The sequence below is a fragment of the Rana temporaria genome, chromosome 3 (genome assembly GCF_905171775.1).
Source record: "Rana temporaria chromosome 3, aRanTem1.1, whole genome shotgun sequence".
NCBI lineage: Eukaryota > Metazoa > Chordata > Amphibia > Anura > Ranidae > Rana > Rana temporaria.
Window position 1 is genome coordinate 93,032,916 of NC_053491.1, and position 14,280 is coordinate 93,047,195.

The 14,280-nt window shown below is 45.5% G+C and overlaps 1 protein-coding gene across 1 annotated transcript in view; it reads right to left on the bottom strand.

The window, feature by feature from the left end:
- The window catches only part of CSPG4 (chondroitin sulfate proteoglycan 4), a 163,866-nt gene that overhangs the window by 116,762 nt on the left and 32,824 nt on the right, over nucleotides 1–14,280 (bottom strand). The gene's annotated exons all lie outside the window — the stretch shown is intronic.

Sequence of the window (14,280 nt, forward strand, 5' to 3'; positions counted from 1 at the left end):
GGCTGCCTGCTATGTTTGTGTGTTAGCTCGATTTCAAACAGGCAGCCGGCGCGGTCTTCTGTGGCGTCAGGGTCTTCTGGTCTTCCGATGTTGCCTCGTCGCCTGTTGTCGCTGTAATGATGGAAGCGCGCCTTGCAGCCCATTTATATAGGCATCACCGTCCCATCATGCTCCGGTAGGTACCCACGTGGTGGGTGCCTACCCACGTGCACCCACCACGTGGGTACCTACCGGAGCATGATGGGACGGCGATGCCTATATAAATGGGATGCAAGGCGCGCTTCCATCATTACAGCGACAACAGGCGACGAGGCAACATCGGAAGAACAGAAGACCAGAAGACCCTGACGCCACAGAAGACCGCGCCGGCTGCCTGTTTGAAATCGAGCTAACACACAAACATAGCAGGCAGCCAGCGCTGAAGAAGAAGGCACCGGAGAGCTGCAGAAGAACCGGGGTTCGCCGAGTCAAGAGCGGAAGAGGGGAGAAGATGGAAGAAGCCCCCCGGAGTCCGGAGAAGCCCCCCCCGGAGAGCGGAAGACCCCCGGAGAGTGGAAGAAGACCCCCGGAGAGCGGAAGAAGAAGCCCCCCCTGCTAATTGAGCTAATAACGAAGACAGGGGGGGCGTCCGGAGCAGAATAATAAATTATTTTAAAAAGCCTTGTGTTGTGTGTTTACTACATTTTACTTTTTGCCTCCAGGTGAATGGGTAGGGGTACGATGTACCCCATATCCATTCACTTAGGGTGGGGGGCCGGTATCTGGGGGCCCCCTTATTTGAGGGGACTCCCAGATTCCGATAAGCCTCCGCCCGCAGACCCCGACAACCAATGGCAAGGGTTGTCGGGAAGAGGTCCTGTCCTCATCAACATGGGGACAGGGTGCTCTGGGGTGGGGGGGCCCGCAGTGCGCCCCCCTGCCCCAGAGCACCCAACCCCCCCATGTTGAGGGCATGCGGCCTGGCACGGCTCAGGAGGGGGGGGGACGTATGTCTTCTCATTAGTGATGACATACCTCCCAACTGTCCCTGATTTCGAGGGACTATCCCTGATTTGGAACAAAGTCCCTCTGTCCCTCTTTCCTCCTCGTTTATCCTTAATTTTGGTCTGATCTATATAGTTGTATATAAGATACACTATTTATCTATCGAAACATGTTTCCCAGTGCTAAACCTTTCATCCAATTTCTAAATTGCTGTATTTGTACATTTCAAAAGCCAATATAAAGGAATAGTTGTGGTAAAAAAAGCATTTGTGGGTTTAAACAATTTTTTTTTTGTTTGTATCATTTTCTGTTACAGGGGCGTGGCATTTTTTTTTTCCTATGCCTACATACTTTTGCTAATAAGTGTCCCTCCGCTCCATCTCACAAAGTTGGGAGGTATGGTGATGAGCGTATTTCGCTGTGAACCTAAAAGTTAGCTTTCATTACTGCACCAATGGGCAGGAGATTCCACTCCTCCCAGATGCATGTATACAAGAGGGAAGGAGTGCTTGTGACATCATTGACCCATTATAGCCACCTGTCCATATAATCTCAATGATGCCATCAACATCCCTGCCTCTTTATGTACAACAGCTGCGGGTGGGGAATCTCCTGCCCACAGCTTATTGGCCCACCAATAACAGATAACTCCTGGGATCAGACCATACCCGAGCCTGAACCCAAGCTAATCACTACTCTTCTTTTTAGTGGAGATTTCTTCCTACTTCCCGTTGTGTCTCGAAGCCTAGGTTCACATTGGAGCGATTTGTCATGCGATTTGAGAGATCAAATCGCATGACAAGTCGCAGCCTATTGGCGGCAATGGTACTGTTCCAATCGGTGCGACACCGATTTTGCGGCACCACGCTCGATTTCAAACAGGCAGCCGGCGCGGTCTTCTGTGGCGTCAGGGTCTTCTGGTCTTCCGATGTTGCCTCGTCGCCTGTTGTCGCTGTAATGATGGAAGCGCGCCTTGCAGCCCATTTATATAGGCATCACCGTCCCATCATGCTCCGGTAGGTACCCACGTGGTGGGTGCCTACCCACGTGCACCCACCACGTGGGTACCTACCGGAGCATGATGGGACGGCGATGCCTATATAAATGGGATGCAAGGCGCGCTTCCATCATTACAGCGACAACAGGCGACGAGGCAACATCGGAAGAACAGAAGACCAGAAGACCCTGACGCCACAGAAGACCGCGCCGGCTGCCTGTTTGAAATCGAGCTAACACACAAACATAGCAGGCAGCCAGCGCTGAAGAAGAAGGCACCGGAGAGCTGCAGAAGAACCGGGGTTCGCCGAGTCAAGAGCGGAAGAGGGGAGAAGATGGAAGAAGCCCCCCGGAGTCCGGAGAAGCCCCCCCCGGAGAGCGGAAGACCCCCGGAGAGTGGAAGAAGACCCCCGGAGAGCGGAAGAAGAAGCCCCCCCTGCTAATTGAGCTAATAACGAAGACAGGGGGGGCGTCCGGAGCAGAATAATAAATTATTTTAAAAAGCCTTGTGTTGTGTGTTTACTACATTTTACTTTTTGCCTCCAGGTGAATGGGTAGGGGTACGATGTACCCCATATCCATTCACTTAGGGTGGGGGGCCGGTATCTGGGGGCCCCCTTATTTGAGGGGACTCCCAGATTCCGATAAGCCTCCGCCCGCAGACCCCGACAACCAATGGCAAGGGTTGTCGGGAAGAGGTCCTGTCCTCATCAACATGGGGACAGGGTGCTCTGGGGTGGGGGGGCCCGCAGTGCGCCCCCCTGCCCCAGAGCACCCAACCCCCCCATGTTGAGGGCATGCGGCCTGGCACGGCTCAGGAGGGGGGGGGACGCTCGCTCGTCCCCACTCCCATTCCTGGCCGGCCGGGTAGCGTGCTTTGGATACGGGTCTGGTATGGATTGTAGGGGGACCCCCTACGTCAATTTTTCGGCGTGGGGGGGTCTCCTTACAACCCATACCAGACCTAAGGGCCTGGTATGCTCCTGGGGGGGAACCCATGCCGGTTTTGAATTTAAAAATTGCCGTGGAGTTCTCCCTCAGGAATGCATACCAAATGCCGTCGCTGAAATGGGCCTTTACAAGGTTTGGCTAACTTTCCACATTGTAAACCCAGCCCTAATTTTGCGCCGGCAAATTCGGAACTTAGGCAGAAATCAAAGTGCTGAAATGCTTTGAAAATCTACTTAAGTCCTCATTTGCATACGCAAAGCTGGATTTCAATGAGAAATGCCCCCAGTGGCGGATGCGGTACTGCATCCTAAAATCTGACCGTGTAAGTGTCTTACACATGCCGGATTTTCTGCCTAACTTTGGAAAAAGCCTTTTGAGAATCGTTTCCAAAGTTAGGCACAGAGATACGCAGGCTGAACAGCAGTTAAGTCTGCGTATCTCTTTTGAGAATTTGGCCCTACATTTCAGCCTACCACAAAGACAGAAATATAGGAAAAAAATCTAGATTTAATATAGACTAGACTAGAACAGGAGATAAAGAACCTATTACAGTGATAACTGTGAAAATTAGTATGTCTTCTCATTAGTGATGACATACCTCCCAACTGTCCCTGATTTCGAGGGACTATCCCTGATTTGGAACAAAGTCCCTCTGTCCCTCTTTCCTCCTCGTTTATCCTTAATTTTGGTCTGATCTATATAGTTGTATATAAGATACACTATTTATCTATCGAAACATGTTTCCCAGTGCTAAACCTTTCATCCAATTTCTAAATTGCTGTATTTGTACATTTCAAAAGCCAATATAAAGGAATAGTTGTGGTAAAAAAAGCATTTGTGGGTTTAAACAATTTTTTTTTTGTTTGTATCATTTTCTGTTACAGGGGCGTGGCATTTTTTTTTTCCTATGCCTACATACTTTTGCTAATAAGTGTCCCTCCGCTCCATCTCACAAAGTTGGGAGGTATGGTGATGAGCGTATTTCGCTGTGAACCTAAAAGTTAGCTTTCATTACTGCACCAATGGGCAGGAGATTCCACTCCTCCCAGATGCATGTATACAAGAGGGAAGGAGTGCTTGTGACATCATTGACCCATTATAGCCACCTGTCCATATAATCTCAATGATGCCATCAACATCCCTGCCTCTTTATGTACAACAGCTGCGGGTGGGGAATCTCCTGCCCACAGCTTATTGGCCCACCAATAACAGATAACTCCTGGGATCAGACCATACCCGAGCCTGAACCCAAGCTAATCACTACTCTTCTTTTTAGTGGAGATTTCTTCCTACTTCCCGTTGTGTCTCGAAGCCTAGGTTCACATTGGAGCGATTTGTCATGCGATTTGAGAGATCAAATCGCATGACAAGTCGCAGCCTATTGGCGGCAATGGTACTGTTCCAATCGGTGCGACACCGATTTTGCGGCACCACACCGATTTGCAAAAGTAGTTCCTGCACTACTTTTGCCGATTTCAGGTGCGATTTCTATAGACATCTGTGTATGAAGCCACACAAATGTCTATCAAGTAGCACCTGAAATCGCGCTGACCTTGCTACTTTGAAATCGCGCTACTTCAAGTAAAGTAGCGCGATTTCAGAGTAGCATCAGTGTGAACCAGGGCTCAGACAGATAGTGAGAAAACTCCCTAAATAAGGACACACTCTAGTATTAAGGAGCACTGAATACAAAAATCCAAACCACTTATTTAGCTGTATTATTTAGCTGTATTTGAAATGTTTATTGGTTAACCACCTCCTGCCTGCCGTATAGACAAATGACTGTGGGGTGGGTCTCTTGTTCTGGTACCACGTCATATGATGTCGTTCCCGATCTCGGTACAGAGCTGATGATGAGGCTCTTTACTCATGTGAGCAGCTGTGTTCAATCCCAGCCGATCACATGTAAATAAGGAAATGCTGGTTATCAGCTTTCCTCTCTGACAGCGTGTGAGGAGAGGAGAGCCAATCAGCGGCATTTCCTCACAGGGGAGACCTGCACAGATAGTCAGGGCACTATTCATCAGTGCCCTGATTATTAGTGCAGCCCCAATAGTGCCTAGCAACAATGCCAGTCAGTGCTCATCAGTAATGCCAGTCAGTGCTGCCATCCAGTGCCCATCAGTGCCCATCACTGCCACCTCACCAGTGGCCATCAGTGAAACCTATCAGTGCCCATCATTGCAGCCTCATCAGTGCACACCAGTAAAGAAGAAAAAGCACTTATTTACTAAATTTTCTAACAGAAACTAAGAAAAAGTTTTATTTTTTTTCTAAATTTTCTGACTTTTTTATTAAGCACAGCCAATGCGTTTTGGGGAAAAGCCTTTCCCTTCCTCAGGGCTAATTTACAAGTGAACAATAAAAATCGAAACATACCATAAATGTCTGATACAAAATGGTGAGATTAAACTATTTTATGATTTCTATTGCTATTATTTTATTTATAATTTTATTATTCCTATGGGTATTATTTACTAAATTGTTATTTTTAATTGATTGACATACACCACTGCAACATTTTGTATGAGATATTTATGGTATGTTTCACTTTTTCTTGTTTTCTTGTACATTAGCCCTGAGGAAGGGAGAGACTTTTACCCGAAATATGTTGGCTTTACTTGATACTCTTAACCAATAGTGTTGCTCACGAATATTCGCATTGCGAATATTCGGCTCGAATATAGCATATTCGAGAAATCGCGCTATATTTCGAATTTCGCGGTGAATATTCGCAATTCCGAATATTCGCATTTTTTCAATTTGATTTTTAAAACAGATCACATCCTATCGACGTCTAAAAGCATTGCTGGTATGATTAGAGACCCTGGGCAGAGTAGCTAAGCTGAGGCGATCCTTTTATGTTGCCAAATTGAAAAAAAAAATATTGCGATTTTTCGCTATTGCGAATGCGAAAATAATTGCGAATTTTCGATAACTGTGGTAGGAGAACTCTGATTGTCTCTGATGCAAAAGGGGGGGGCTTTGTGTATGTGTATGTTATGAATATTTGTATGTTTGATATTATTATTTTTTGTAAGAAGGAAAAAATTGCGCATACCTTAAAAAAGGGGAGAATACAGCAGCAACTCAAAAATGTTATACAACATAAATTAATACAAGACAGAAAATGGAGTCGCTCTACAAGAATAAAAAATATGTCTAGTGACAAGACATGTGGGCAAATTATAAAATAAGCAAGCGCAAATAACTTGTGAAATACACAGTGAAACAAATATATAAAGAAATATAGTCCCAATAATAGAAAAATAATCTTTCATAAAAATGTCTTTGATATGTGAAGTGAAAAAAAGTCCAAAGCATGCAGCATGAACGTGTTCAATCTTTAAGGTGTTTGATTGACAAACGGCTGTGACAGATGGATAGAGTAAAGAATCACCACCAATGCAAAACACTTTTTATTTTCTATTGTAAAATATCAAGAATATTCTGAGCCAATCAGAGTGCTCCTTCTGCATTTGCCGAATATTCGCAATTATTTTGTATTGTAAAATATCAAGAATATTCTGAGCCAATCAGAGTGCTCCTTCTGCATTTGCCGAATATTCGCAATTATTTTGTATTGTAAAATATCAAGAATATTCTGAGCCAATCAGAGTGCTCCTTCTGCATTTGCCGAATATTCGCAATTATTTTGTATTGTAAAATATCAAGAATATTCTGAGCCAATCAGAGTGCTCCTTCTGCATTTGCCGAATATTCGCAATTATTTTGTATTGTAAAATATCAAGAATATTCTGAGCCAATCAGAGTGCTCCTTCCGCATTTGCCGAATATTCGCAATTATTTTGTATTGTAAAATATCACGAATATTCTGAGCCAATCAGAGTGCTCCTACAGCATTTGTCGAAATTGCGCAATAAATATCGCATTCGCATGTTGCGATATTTCGATAAAATATCACGAATATTCTGAGCCAATCAGAGCGCTCCTCCAGCATTTCTCGAAATTGCGCAATAAATATCGCATTCGCATGTTGCGATATTTCGATAAAATATCACGAATATTCTGAGCCAATCAGAGCGCTCCTCCAGCATTTCTCGAAATTGCGCAATAAATATCGCATTCGCATGTTGCGATATTTCGATAAAATATCACGAATATTCTGAGCCAATCAGAGTGCTCCTACCGCAGTTATCAAAAAAATCGCAATTATTTTCGCATTCGCAATAGCGAAAAATCGCAATAATTTCATTTCGATAAAATATCACGAATATTCGAATTTAGCGAATATATCTCGAATATTCGAATATATATTCGAGATATATCGCGAAATCGAATATGGCATATTCTGCTCAACACTATTAACCAATAGACATTTCAAATAGACCTCTGAATTGCATGGACTTTGTACTGGACGCTCCTCAATATCCACCTTGGAGCTTTTTCATCTGCTTGGCATTCTTTTGGTTGCTATCAGAGAAGTAGCACCCCCTGGGACCGGAAAAAGATCCATCTATACCAGCAATTGCGAAACTATGGCACACAAGCCACAGCTGGCATGCAGAGCCATCTCTGTGGGCATGCGAGCTATCAGTCGACGGATCGCTACTCCCTGGCAGCCAAACCTCGAAAACTAATAAGAGCTGGACAAAGGAGCGCACACTGACCGGCCATCACCAGCACGCATGCTCCGAAACACATCCTGGCTCTCTCCTGGATCCTTCTACACACAGCCGGCTTCCAGACCCAGCAGAGCAGTGTCACCAGCGGGACAGCATACCTTGTTCCACAGGACATTGGACTATATTATGGGCCAGATCCACAGCCAGCGGGCTTAACTTAAATCTTCCTATTTAAGTTACACCGCCGCAAAATTTCTACCTAAGTGCCCGATCCACAAAGCACTTACCTAGAAATTTTGAGCTGTGTAACTTAAATCTGTCCGGCGCAAGGCGTGCCCAATCTAATGGGGCGAGTCCCATTTAAATTAGGCGCGCTCCCGCGCCAGACGTACTGCGCATGCTCCCGACGCGATTTTCCCGATGTGCTTTGCGCGAAATTACGCTGCGCCGAGTTTTGTGAATCGCGCCGGGTAAAAAAAAGTTGCGTCGGGAATAAAAAGAGATGCGGCGGCAAAAAAAAAATGTAAAAAAAAAATTGACAGCGTCGCGGGAAAGAAGGGTATACTTTTACAAGGTGTACTAACTTTACACTTTGTAAAAGCAGCCCTAATTTTGCGTTTGCAAACTAACAACTTACAGAAACTTCACGAAGGGAAACCACTTTGTGGATCTCCGTAAGTGCTAATTTGCATACCCGAAGCGGCATTTCGACGAGAAATGCCCCCAGCGGCGGCCGAGGTACTGCATCCTAAGATCCGACACTGTAAAACTATTACACCTGCCGGATCTTAGGAATATCAATGCGTAACTGATTCTGTGGATCAGTCGCATAGATAGAAACAGGGATACGCAGGTGTATCAGCAGATACGCCTGCGTATCCCTTTTGTGGATCTGGCCCTATATGCCTATATCTGTCTACAAAAATGTGAGTTGCTCTCTTACAATTATGTGTTTAATAAATACGTTTTTATCAATCTGCACGTAGAGGTGCCTCTATATCCTTCTCTCTTGCATGTTACCTGGAGACTGCTTCAACCTTTGCCTGAGGCTTGCCCTGAGCTACAGACTTATATATAGCCATATAGACCTTTAAAAACATTTCTATCACCTAATGGACTGCCCATATGCGATCTGCCAATTTGAGATTCTGTGTGATTGTCATATTTAGCTTTATGCAGATGGGGGAAAAAAGGGCAACATTAGTTTGGGCAACTGTATGAGTTGTTTTTTTTATAAACTAAAACCTTTGTATTCAGGTTTATATGCAGTGTTGGCACTTTGAATGAAATGTAGCTCTAAGGTAGATGCTAGAGAGAGAGTATAGTTTTGGGTTTCCCTGCCTACCAGGGAAGCTATTAGGTACATTTAGGTGTTCTCTGCCTACCAGGTAGCGGTGATCCATTGATAGGGTCTGCTTATTGTGCTCAGATGCTGCTCATGCTGTCTGCCTGTTTCACACTGCTCCAATAGGACGAGGCTTATTTGACAGTGAAAGGAAACCTGACTAATGAGAGCATAGGCTTAGTTACAGCAAAGACCATTGTCAGAGGCAGGTGCCTCAAGGCATGCTAGGTTACTGTATATATGCCTAGGGCACATGTGCTTGGGGTCTAGGGTTGCCACCTGTCCAGGATTCACCCGGACAGTTCGGGTTTGGGATCTTGTGACCGGGTTTTAGTCTGCCTGAAACCCGGACACATTATTTAAACTGGGCTGTGGCTCCCCAAGTAACTTAGGTAGTCACACAAAAATCTGTTGCAATTCGGGAGATGCGGGCCGCTGTCTGGGGGCAGGTTGGGCATCACTGAGGGGGAGCCACGATGTCATCAAGAGCAGTTTGGCCACACCCACTGTTTGCCGCAGCGCGCTGCATTACCACTGTCCTTGAGGCACCCAAAGGTGCCCCAGGTCTTTTATTATCCGATTGTGTATACTACGAAAAAAAACGTGCCCTGTGCCGCTAAAGTGTTCGGGTTTGGCTTGAAGAAAAGGTGGCAACCCTATTGGGGTCTTCAGCTGGAGAGTGGGGTTCCAGAGGGAGGGGGCTGCTGCTCCTCCTCTGTACAGGCTGCCATGCGGTCTTAGGTGGTCGATTTGAGGGCTGGAACTGCGGAAGTTGCAACCCAGATGTCCTGTAAAGCTGACTAGGTGGGAGACGCGTCTAGAAGGATCTGTTTCTGGCTACTGTGAGTACAGACTTGCGTCCAAGGGCCTGTTCTGTGTGGGCCAACCCTTCAGGCTAGTAAAGTCAGTGGACGGGTGTCAGCCAAAGGCTGATACTAATAAGTGTCCTGAAGAAAAGCGGTGCACTGAGTCTGCTGCCAGAGCAAGCAAAGAACTTATCTTCCCACATAGCTATAGTGTGGTCCAGCATTGAATCTGATATCCGACTCAATTTAATGGGGTCAAGTCAGAGTTGTCCTTGTCTGTGCATAGTTCAAGTTGGAGTATCCTAATAATCCCTTCTCCTATCCAAGTGCTACCAATAAATACCAAACAAATCCCCTGGACCAGTGATGACAAACCTTGGCACCCCAGATGCTTTGGAACTACATTTCCCACGATGCTCAACTACACTGCAGAGTGCATGAGCATCATGGGAAATGTACTTCCAAAACATCTGGGGTGCCAAGCTTCGCCATCACTGCCCTTGACTGATCATTGAATAACGAGCAGAAGAATGTGCGGGCGAAAGTGTGTAAATACTCAAGTGTCTGGCTGTAGGATAATCAGAGGGAGACTATTCTCAGTAACCCCTATGGGGGCAGTGCTACATAAATATGTTGGTTTCCTGTTGCAGTTTGGGCACTTGGGCTCAAAAAGGCTCATCATTACTAATCTATACTGTACCTTCACTGCGTATGAGCAGGGCTGGTGCAAAGATTTTTGACACCCTAGGCGAAACCTCATTTTGCCGTCTCCCCTGGCTCCACCCCATGACACCACCTTCCTTGCCCAGCCCATGTATACCCCACCTTTTTAACGAAGCGCCCATCAAATGCACCTTCACCAGTGCCCATCAATGCAGCATCACCAGTGCCCATCAATGCAGCATCACCAGTGCCCATCAATGGAGCTTACCAGGGCCCATCAATGCAGCCTACCAGGGCCCATCAATTAATGTTTGCTTGCTTCCATTCATTTGGGAGTTAACACACAGACACAGTCCTCCGCCACCTCTGTGCCTCTGACACTATGTGAGAACGGAGCGGTGGATGCCTGCTGATGCTGAAACTTAGTTATTTGCTGTAGAGAGTAGGAACACCAGTGGCCAGGCGCCCTAGGCGGCTGCCTAGTTTGCCTAGTGGTAGCACCGGCTCTGCGTATGAGCCACATTAAAGAACTTAATTGTGTATACACCAGTACCAAACCTTGCCTCTATTTATCCAGCACTATCATGCACACATTATCAGAAAAATATGTATGCAGAAACTGATAAAAACTGGACTAAGCTGCAGAAATCCATTAAGACTATTTTGAAAAATCTGACTCTATGATAAATTACAGGATATTTTTTTATATAATCCAAGATTAAATCTGGCCTGGGTTGACCTGGAACAGAGCAAAAAATTCCAGTCTGACCTTCAGGTCTCAGTTACAGTGCGTGATGCTTGCAAGAGCTAATAAGATTGGGGCCTGCACATATAGAAACGGGGGGAGATTTGTCTAGTCGCAGTAGATGAGGTGATGAAGAAACAGCGCTATAACAAGGAAACAGAATGAAGTTTGTGGATGATTCTGTCATCTTTCCAGGAGCTGTATCAAAATAATGAAGAATTTATTGAGTCTCGTTATTTACTCTCTCCTCCCTCCCACAGCAGCTCACACATACACAGTCTCCTTCCCGCTCTGCTTCTCTTTCCGTTTCCAACCCCCCCCCCCCCTCTCTCTCTCTCTCGCTCTCTCTCTTTTTCCCTCCATCAATCTACCTCCTTCTTGCACACAATTTCTCCCCAGTAAAATGCACACAGTAACACACGGTTCCCCAGGGAGCCGCTGATTAATGTTTTGGGGTATTTTTAGCTGGGACATAAAACATGGGAAAAGGTTAAGGATGCAGTGATGGAGGGAATGAGAGAAGGGGAGGAGGAGGAGAGGGAAGGAGAATGAGGTAGAAAGAAATAATGAGTGAGCGGTAAAGGAAGATGCTTAGTCAGTCATTGGCAGTGTGATACTTTTCCCTCGTCTTTTGCCTTTCGCTGGATATCTCTTCCTCCATCCTACAGACTTCCTCATTCCCACACTCTTCTGTAACCATGCACTTATGGATCCTGTACTTAATTAAACAGAATCATAATTCAAACTGACCACAAAGACTTCCCAGGGGAAAGGGAAAGATGATACTAGAAGATGTAAGAGGGGCGGGGAGCGCAATGAAATTCGGAGAGATGAGGGATGAAGGGGAAATGCATTCGCAGAAATGTATGGCGTTGATGACATGTCACTGTCATGGAGTGTTGACTAAAAATGCATTGCGTCAGTACATCCCCATAACCCACACACAGCAAATTGCACACAGAGCACATAATTGCATTAATTAACACCGTAACACAAACATATTCTGATTGCCATTGCCCCTCAATTCATATCACAGCAATATGCAAAGGCACCCACTAATGAACCTAAACATAATTACAAAGTTCATCTGGCATGAAGACATTAAACATTTCATGTTTACGTAAATGTAAATGTTAAGACATTTCTGCGTGAAGGATAATGCATATTCACTATGCATATAATGCACATCATATGAGGTTTTATAAATCAAACATGTATCTATATTTAAAGGCGTGTTGTGTGTGGCTCTGTGTAATTATATGACAGTATGTGAGGGAGTATGTATGTATAAAAGTGTCTCGGTCACCCTTCCCACTATCTACCGCCTTGCTTTTTCATTTCTATAATTTGTGACCTCAAAGTTTAATTTGTGACCTTCAGAGTGTAATCGAAAACCACACAGGAAATGTTCCCACACACATTTAAAAGCAAAAAAACACCCTTAAAGGGAACCTGTACTGATAAACGCATGCAGCAAGTCAGAACTCCTGATTTGTATACATGTTCTAGGTTGGTGATTCAGAAACCAATGTACTCACTAAGGCACCAAGCTGCCAGGAAATTGGTATTTTTCAGAAGTAGGTCAGTAGTGTAAACAGTTCTGTCTGTACAGCTTGCATTTTAAAAGGGATCTCCAAGAAACAGAACTCTTAAAGCGGAGGTTCACCCTAAAAAATAACTTTCTACCATGCCATCCAGCATACTAGCGTCAGCTACAGTATGCCTTTATTTATTATTTTTGCGCTGTACTCACAGTTTAATCCATTAGTTTCGTTTCAGACTCCCGCGGGGAGTAGGCATTCCTATGAAGAGGGGAACATGATTGACGGCCGGCTATGGCGCGTCACGCTTCCCGAAAATAGCCGGAGTAGGACTCGGCTCTTCACGGCGCTATACGGCGCCTGCGCACAGACTAGGAGCTGACTGCGCAGGCGCCGTGAAGAGCCAAGTCCTATTTCGGCTATTTTCGGGAAGCGTGACGCGCCATAGCCGGCCGTCAATCATGTTCCCCTCTTCATAGGAACGCCTACTCCCAGCGGGAGTCTGAAACGAAACAAATGGATTAAACTGTGAGTACAGCGAAAAAAATAAAAATAAAGGCATACTGTAGCTGACGCTAGTATGCTGGATGGCATGGTAGACAAAGATTTTTTTTTTTTTCAGGGTGAACCCCCGCTTTAAAAGTAAGGTGACCAAATTTTTTTAATGAAATCCAGGGACATATTTTTTTTTTTACTAGTAATGGCGGCAATCAGCGACTCTGCCCCCCACCTCACAGCCTAACAAGTCTCACTCTCGTGGCCCTGGCTACTACTGGGTGGGGAGCGGAAGAAGATCACTCCGCCAGGGAAAGCAAGGAGATAAGCAGGCAGGCGACTGGCCGGGACTTGAGGGAGGCAGAAGAACATGTGAGCGGAGCTGAATGGGCATGCACCCGAAACTGAAGAAATATTCCCTCCGCTCCGACCAGCACATGATCATCAGAAAGGGGCACAGATAATGGAAAAAAATACACCCCCCTAAGCTAGTAGGCGCGGCGGAGCAGGGGAGTGTGTAATTTAGATTTTTTTTTTATTCTGCACTGACTGTCTTTGAAATTGCCCCAGCCCCTGTTCAAATCCAATCCGGGGACAAAACCGGGGACAGACTTGGTCCGGGGACAGTGTCCTCAATCCGGGGACTGTCCTCAGAAACCAGGGATGTCTGGTCACCCTACTTAAAAGGGATCTCCAAGAAAAGTGAATAAACTACACTTACCGCTGCACTGTCCTTTCCAGGTTATGGATCTCCCAAAACTTTAGTACAACACTTCTGGTTCAAACTGTCTCTACATCCTATTCTTAACGTTTTATTTGGGGCACTTCTCCTCTTGGGGTGATGAGGAATGAGCCCATAAGTAGTGTAGCAGGCTAACATTTCCATCTCAGGGTCTGGTTTTTACTTTATGGCAGAGTGAAGAAAAAGTTGGGTGCCAGTCACGTTAGTTTTTTTTTTTTACAAATTATTGCTGAACTCAATTGCAAATGAGAGAGTTTAGGGGTTCAGGATACCCAAAAAGAGCACAAAGCTAGGACAGGTATACTCAAAGTAGTAGGCCTATTAAGAGCATCCTTTTGGTAATTGCTGGTATTGTAAGAGCAGCAACACAAGTCTATGACTCTTTAAGAGCAGTCAGTCTTTCCTTTAATTTACAGTGTATTGCTC